This window comes from Chaetodon trifascialis, chromosome 14, assembly GCF_039877785.1.
Source record: "Chaetodon trifascialis isolate fChaTrf1 chromosome 14, fChaTrf1.hap1, whole genome shotgun sequence".
In the NCBI taxonomy this organism is placed as follows: Eukaryota; Metazoa; Chordata; class Actinopteri; order Chaetodontiformes; family Chaetodontidae; genus Chaetodon; species Chaetodon trifascialis.
In genome coordinates, this window is record NC_092069.1 from 26,332,501 (window position 1) to 26,340,000 (window position 7,500).

The window sequence follows — 7,500 nt, forward strand, 5'->3', positions numbered from 1 at the left end:
CACACACACACACACACACACACACACACACACACACACACACACACCCCTACATACAGTCACATATGTGCTGTCCTTGTAACGTGTGTTAACCAGGTTAGCATCGTTAGCAGCAGTCCTCTGATGGTAGCGCTGCTTGCTTTGCTGTGAAGTAGCTCAGGTTCGGTTGGACTGATTCCCAGAAATCTGATGTTCATGTTCCCCAGAAGACGAGTTCCTTCATGTTTGATCAGCTGATGTTTCTCACTGTGTCAGAATCAACCTCAGCTGTTGAAGCACATTCACATGATAAAATGCTAATATGCTGTGCGTTAGCATGATTCTGTGCTAACTGTAAGCATGTTTATCTTGGACCAGGCCAGTCGCTCCATGGTAAACCTTTAGTTTTGCTTAAAATACTAAATGTTAAAATGTTTAGGTGTGACCCAGGTTCACATGCTAACATGCTAACATCACATACAAAGATCACATATTAAGCATTTGCACGCTAACTGATAAATGTTAATAAAACCATCCGGTAGTATTTTTCAGTGTTGAACTTAATAAAACTAGATTTCATATAGAGAAATGAGATGAGTGAGATCAGCCAGGAGGAAAGACGGAGGAACGACATCAGTCACACTGGAGGTCTCACTGTGAGGAAGACAAATCGCACCAGTGTTTACATTTATAGAAATAATTTATAAAAAGATAAAGTGGCATCAGAATGTTGATTTATCTGTGTGGTATTTTTCATGCAGAATAGAAAGATTGGAAAATATCAACATTTGAATTAATGGAATATTTGGAGCCAAAAATCATGTTTCCAAGCCTGAGATCAAAGTTTGTGAATAAAGAAATTAAATGAATCTTTCAAAGTGTATCACCGTTTCCACAAAGCCAAAATGAATGAGCAACATTTTTTTAAACAGTTATACAAAAAGTGGTTTTCATCATCCAGTTTTCCACATTTTGTAGGTTATGTTTGGAGTTACAAAAAAGAAAGAGAGCAGAGTTTCCAGCAAACACTGTCCGCTAATCTGCTCTAATCTGTCAGATTAGCTAGAGCAGATCTTTGATTAGCATTACGGGAATTAGAAAAACAAGCATTGCTGACAAAGTGAGAGAGATTTCAACCTTTTAGAAGAAGAATTAAAGCAGAGAGATCAAAGATGGTGGTTTCTGGTATGTTAGCATGTCGAATGAACACCAGGCATGTCAACATGTGTGCCAGCGTGCTAACACATGTTAGCGCACAGCCGCTGAGCGTTTAAATAAACCCAGTTTAGCCTCATAAACATCAGTAAAGCTCTGGTAAAGATCTGATGAGTCATCATCAGCTCTGTTATTCTCTGTTTGTTTTCTGTTATTCCAAAGTCGTGAGTCCTGACGATATGATGCTCTGATGTCCAAATCCTGTCACAGTTCTTCTCAGAATGAGCATTTTTCACCATTTTGATGTCTGAATTATTCCTCCTGATTTGCCTCTGAGCCTCTCTGAGCTGAATTATTCCTCCTGATGTACCTTTAACTGTTAGCGCGCTGATTCCTCATAATTCACCCTCAGATTCCTCACCACAACCGACTTCAATTATTCCTCAACATCCAGCTGCTGCGCGGCTAAGCTGAATTATTAAATGGAATTATGAAAGTATGATAATGACTGGGTTATCGCTGTTCGCTCCCTGGGGTTTGTGTGTGTGTGTGTGTGTGTGTGTGTGTCTTGTAGTTTTAATCCCTAACATGCTCCACTCCTTATCTGTTTAACATACAGCCCAAAGGCTGAGCTTTTAACATCACAACCAGGCTGATGCGATACCACAGCTGATAGAGGCTGCTAATCTGCGCACGTGTGTGTGTGTGCGTGTGCGTGCGTGCGTGCGTGCGTGCGTGCGTGCGTGCGTGCGTGTGTGTTACACAAGATGCACCGTTTCTAAGTGTGCATCCATTTCTGGGATGATTTTGTAAACCTCCAAAAGTCTTTTTCATTGTTTGTGTGATAAACTTAGAAAACGTGTGTGTGTGTGTGTGTGTGTGTGTGTGTGTGTGTGTGTGTGTGTGTGTGTGTGTGTGTGTGAGTTACACCTGATTATTATGATAATCTTGCTGACACTGTGAGCCTTCGCTCTGTAGAAATCCACACTTTTCTAATCTTCTTGTACTTTTTTATCCCTTTATCATGGTGGAGGATCCTGACAGAAAAGTTGCTCACAGATATGAAGAATTCATTCCACAGCGAAACATCGGCGTCTGATAAACACTGACGCTGACCGTCTGTGGTTGTGACGCCATTACTGCTTTCTGTTTTTCATGCTGGTCACGTTAGAAACTGTTTATCATCCACAATGATTGAGTGGACGGTTGAGTTGGACAAACAGAAATGAAACGATCAGCTGATTAAATCAGAATAAATTGACGGTTGGACTGCTGATCGGACAAAACAAACTAGCTAGCTCTATTTCCTGGGTGGCAAAACGCTGTGTAGGTGCTTTAATGGTTGATTATATTTTGTATTAACGAACTGAATATGTTATTGAATGAACGCAGTGAAGTTAAAACTGATTTAGCTTTAAATGAAGCAACGTGTCCTTGTTACTGGAATTTCATTGGCTGTTTGAAGCGCACGTCATCTGTACAGTCAGTTACAACTGGCTGAAAGAGGAGAGGGAGGTGCGTCCTTCCAAAACAGACTCTGGTTGGCTGTTGTATGCTGTGGATGTGATGATGTGGAAGATCCTGATTGGTCAAAGGTCGGAGGGCAGCGGCGTTACGTCCCAGACTCCAGATGCGGGCTGACTGCAGGGACGCCTGGTGTCTCGCAGGTGTTTCTAAATACAGAGCAAACACTGTAACTGGTCCAGAGATGAATCTGGACAAACTGGTGTCAAATCTAATATGAGCTACTCCCAGTGTGAACACTACGACGGTTAGCTAGAGGGCGCTGTTCTCGAACTGAAGCAGCTGCTGACGAGAGACAGAAGAGATGGAGGAGGACGACGTGCGTTATTGCTGCGTCCAGCGTCCATCACATGTCCTCACTGCTGCGCTCACTCTCTGTCTGTCCTGCTTTAATCCTGCAGACAGAGCAGCAGAGAGCAAGCGTGTCGCCTCCCTCCCCTCTTCCGCCGCTCTGCACATCACCATGTCGTGTGCGAGTGTTAACACGAGGCTGGAACACGCCGGAGCAGCCGAGCCGCCGCGCATCCGCTCACGCTGCGCTGAGCATCGCCGCCGTGTCGAGCCGGCGTGTGTTAACACCGTGCTCTGATCCTGCAGCTCGGTACACTAGACATCCCATAATACCTTGTTATAATCCCTGGAGAGTCTCTATGACAACCATATGAGGTAGATCCTGAGGCAGATTGAAGCAGCTGTGAGATTAGAAGTGACATGAGCAGTGTGGGCCTCCCTCACCTGGAAGTCAGCGCGCCCGTGTGTGTGTATGTGTGTGTTTCTGTGTGTGTGTGTGTGTGTGTATGTGTGTGTGTGTGTGTGTGTGTGTGTGTTAAAATGAAGAATAAGAAATGTCCACATCTGTTTATTTGACCTGTTTTTGCTGAAGAGCGGCTCCACCAGTGAAGCTCTGCTAACGCGGTGACAAACACTTTGTGTTTCCTGTAGCTTCTCCACAATAAAAGCACTTGCTCGCTGCCCGTCTTAGCTCCATGGGGAGCAGAGCTTTCAGCTGCTCTGCTCCCCAACTCTGGAACTCACTGCCAGCTGACCTCCGTAACTCTGCCACCCTGCCCATCTTCAAATCCAAACTCAAAACTCATCTATTCAGACTTGCCTACTCTCTATAAACTGCTTCACACGGTCCCCCGTCCCTATTTATTGTATCTTGTTTTTATCTTGTATTTTATATCACTGTTTGTATATTTTCTGTACAGCGACCTGGGGTGTCCTGAAAGGCGCTTTCAAATAAAATGTATTATTATTATTATTATTGACCAGCTGAAAGCTTTTAATGTGAAATTGCAGCAAGTGTTTTACAGCTCCAAACCTCAGATTCAGGATCAGTTTTAAAAACAGAAATTCCTCTCTGGTCTCCAGTACATTCACTTCAAAAACTTTCACCTTTTTTTAATCTCGATCTTAATCTTCTTGATCTTCTTGATCTTTGCGTCAGTTTCTAAAATGAACTAATTATAAATCTTAAGACAGAGCTGAGCCCGAGCTCACAAAATAATGAGTCAGTGTCGTTGGAGATTATTCCGTCGATGGCAGCAGAGGTCAGTGTTTATTACACCTTCTCCTCTCACAGCGGCGAACGTTTCTGAAATGTATCTGGACAGTTTTTCAAGTTTCATACACACCAGCCAAACGTTATCTTAGTTTCTTCACAGAAACAGGAAGTGAGGTCAGTTTGCGTCTGTTCAAAGTCGTGCAGTTCTCAGGATGAAGGTGCGTGTGTCACTGCCGTGCTTCCGTGCACTCCTCCTCTGTGTACGTATATTATTCCAAAGTGTGTGTGCGCGTGTTTGTGTGTCTGCGTGTGCGCGCGTAGCCTTTTCAGCGGAGAAGCGAGGCCGACGTGTTGGTGGCAAATTGGCCTCATTAATCTCCCGCTTAATTGATTGTGAGAAGTTTGAGGATGACATTTTAAGAAAGCGTGGCGGACGGGGCGCCGCGTGATTGATTTGGCTAAACCGCAGCGCTAATGAATGCCAGCCAGTCACTTAGGTGGTGGAGACCAGACACTAATTTCAGAGAGATTAGGCCAGAGAGGTTGATAACGCTTAATGAAGAGAGAGAGAGAGAGAGAGAGGGAGAGGAGGGAAGGCTCTGTGTGTGCTCTGCTGTCAGGTCTGTGCGTGTGTGTGTGCGTGTGCGTGTGTGTGTGTAAATGATGCTTGTATGTGTTTGAGCTGCTCATCAGTGGACATCTGTGCAGTGGAAACGTGGACACGTCGTGTCTCTGAAGACATGAGGTGAAGTTTGATTTGGCTCTGGTCTGTTTCAGTGTGACTTCAGGTTCAGCAGCATTTTATCAAACTCAGTGTTTAATCCTCGAGGTGAGTGGAGCCTTTGAAGCCTTTAACTCGCTGAAATGATTTGATGTTTACAGGATAATTCAATGCATGCTAACATGTTAGCCACCTCGTCAGGTGCTGCGTTAAAGCACGGATTCATTGATAACCTTTTTCAACCACGCTGCGGTACAACGATGATGATGATGATTTGGTTTTTGCTCTTTAACAGACTTGAGTTTAAATGAAGCATTGTACAGAACACGGAACATGAAGTATTTCGGTAAAAGTAGATTTTGAAGTACACAGAAGAACCTCCAGTCAGTTCCAGTAATGAGAGAAAGGGTGAGTTACCTCCATGCTGTTTCAACCCTTCGTCGTTGTTTTGGAAAAGCTAAGTAAAAGACGTGTCCCTCCGAGGCCACTTGTCGGCTGTGCTGAAGCTTGGCGGGGACTTTCTGATCCTGGCTTGTACTTCACATCATGTGCATCATCCAGCTTTGAAGCTGCTGGATGAGGTTCTCCCCCCTTTGACGGAGCAAGGCTAGCAGTTCCCCCCTGCTTTCAGTGTTTGTGCTAAGCTAGGCTAAACAGGTCCACACACACGTCCTGAGCTGACTCAGATTTCAGACTGCAGCTGCAGCTCCTGACGTGATGAACCTCAGCAGGATGAAGGAAACGAATCAGCTGCTGCTCGTTGGAGTCGAGCAGGTCAGGAAGTGGAGAGAAGTTTAGCTGCTGATGAAGCGAAGTGTTTTTGGACTTTAAAGAGCAGATTGATGTTTGGTGTTTTTAAAGACACCATGTGGTGTTTGAAGATGAAGAGGCGGCGGACAGACGGATGCTAATTAAACATGTGTGTGTGGGGGGGGGGGGGGGGGGGCTGTAAACTGTATGTGTTCGTCCAAACAGTGTGGACAGTTAGAGAGTGATTGATGAGACAGACAGTGTGTTCAGGCAGAGAGGAGACACAGAGGAAGAAAGTGTGTGTGATTTCCTTTGTGTTTGTGTGTTTAACAGCCTGGCAGAGCACCTGGCAGAGCACACACACACACACACACACACACACACACACACACACACACACACACACACACACACACACACACACACACTGTCTCTCCGTGTGAGAATCAAACACACAGCTTGCAGAGGACCGTCTGTCAATCTGCAGCAAGCAGACAAGGAGACAAGAGAAGGAAACAAGAGAGGGGACAAGGAGACAAGAGGACAGACACATGAGGATACAGGGAGAGAGGGAGACAACAAGAAAGTGTGACAGGAGGAGGAGACATGAATACATGGAGACAAAGAGACCAGGAGACAGCTGGCTGGGACATTAAAAGTGAGGACTGTGCTCACACACGCACACACGTCTGTGATCACACACACACGTCTCTGCTCACACACACACACACACACACACACACACACACACACACACACACACACACACACACACACGTGTCTGTGCTTGCACACACACGCACACACGTCTGTGATCACTCACACACACACACGTCTGTGCTCACACACGCACACACACACACATGCACACACACACACGTCTGTGCTCACACACACACACACACGTCTCTGCTCACACACACACACACGTCTGTGATCACTCACACACACACACACACACACACACGTCTGTGCTCACACACGCACACACACACATGCACACACACACACGTCTGTGCTCACACACACACACACGTCTGTGCTCACACACACACACACACACACACACACACGCACACACACGTCTGTGATCACACACACACACACGTCTGTGATCACTCACACACACACACACACACACGTCTGTGCTCACACACGCACACACACACACGTCTGTGCTCACACACGCACACACACATGCACACACACACACACACACACACACACACACGTCTCTGCTCACACACACACACACACACACACACACGCACACACACGTGTCTGTGCTCACACACACACACACACACACACACACACACACACACACGCACACACGCACACACACGTCCAGGTGTCCTGATCTGATCTGGTTCAGACCTGCTGCAGTTTGTCTCCTGAGGAGTTTGTATTTCTAATTAAGAGCGTTTCATCAAATTAAAGGATGTTTTCTTTAGGAAGTTAAAATCTGAAGTGTTCTGCGATATTTTGTGAGCACGGTTTTAGTTTAAGTTTCCCACCATAATGTTTATTTTCACTTCCTGTGTCCACACAGAGTCAAAGCGTCATTCACGTCCATAAGAACCAGTTTATCAGAGTCCAGTCTGATGGCTGTCGAGCTGACGAAGCCTGAAACGTAATTCAAAGCACTGAAAGTGTGATAATATGTTGTGAATCAGCGTTGAATCGTCAGCTGAAGCTGCTGCAGTCACAGTGAGAAATAAAAGCTTTGGCTTTAATATGACACTTTGAACGAGACAAACAGCAGCAGTCTGTCCAACCAAGCGTCCACCTGTCTGACACGAACGCAGCGTTTGAGTCCTCCACCTGCAGCTGCTCACCAACCGCTTCGCCCGCGCCGTGTAAA

The 7,500-nt window shown here is 45.7% G+C and overlaps 1 protein-coding gene across 1 annotated transcript in view; it reads left to right on the top strand.

Moving 5' to 3' along the window:
- Positions 1–7,500, top strand: part of LOC139341983 (neuronal PAS domain-containing protein 3) — a 253,655-nt gene that overhangs the window by 153,019 nt on the left and 93,136 nt on the right. The gene's annotated exons all lie outside the window — the stretch shown is intronic.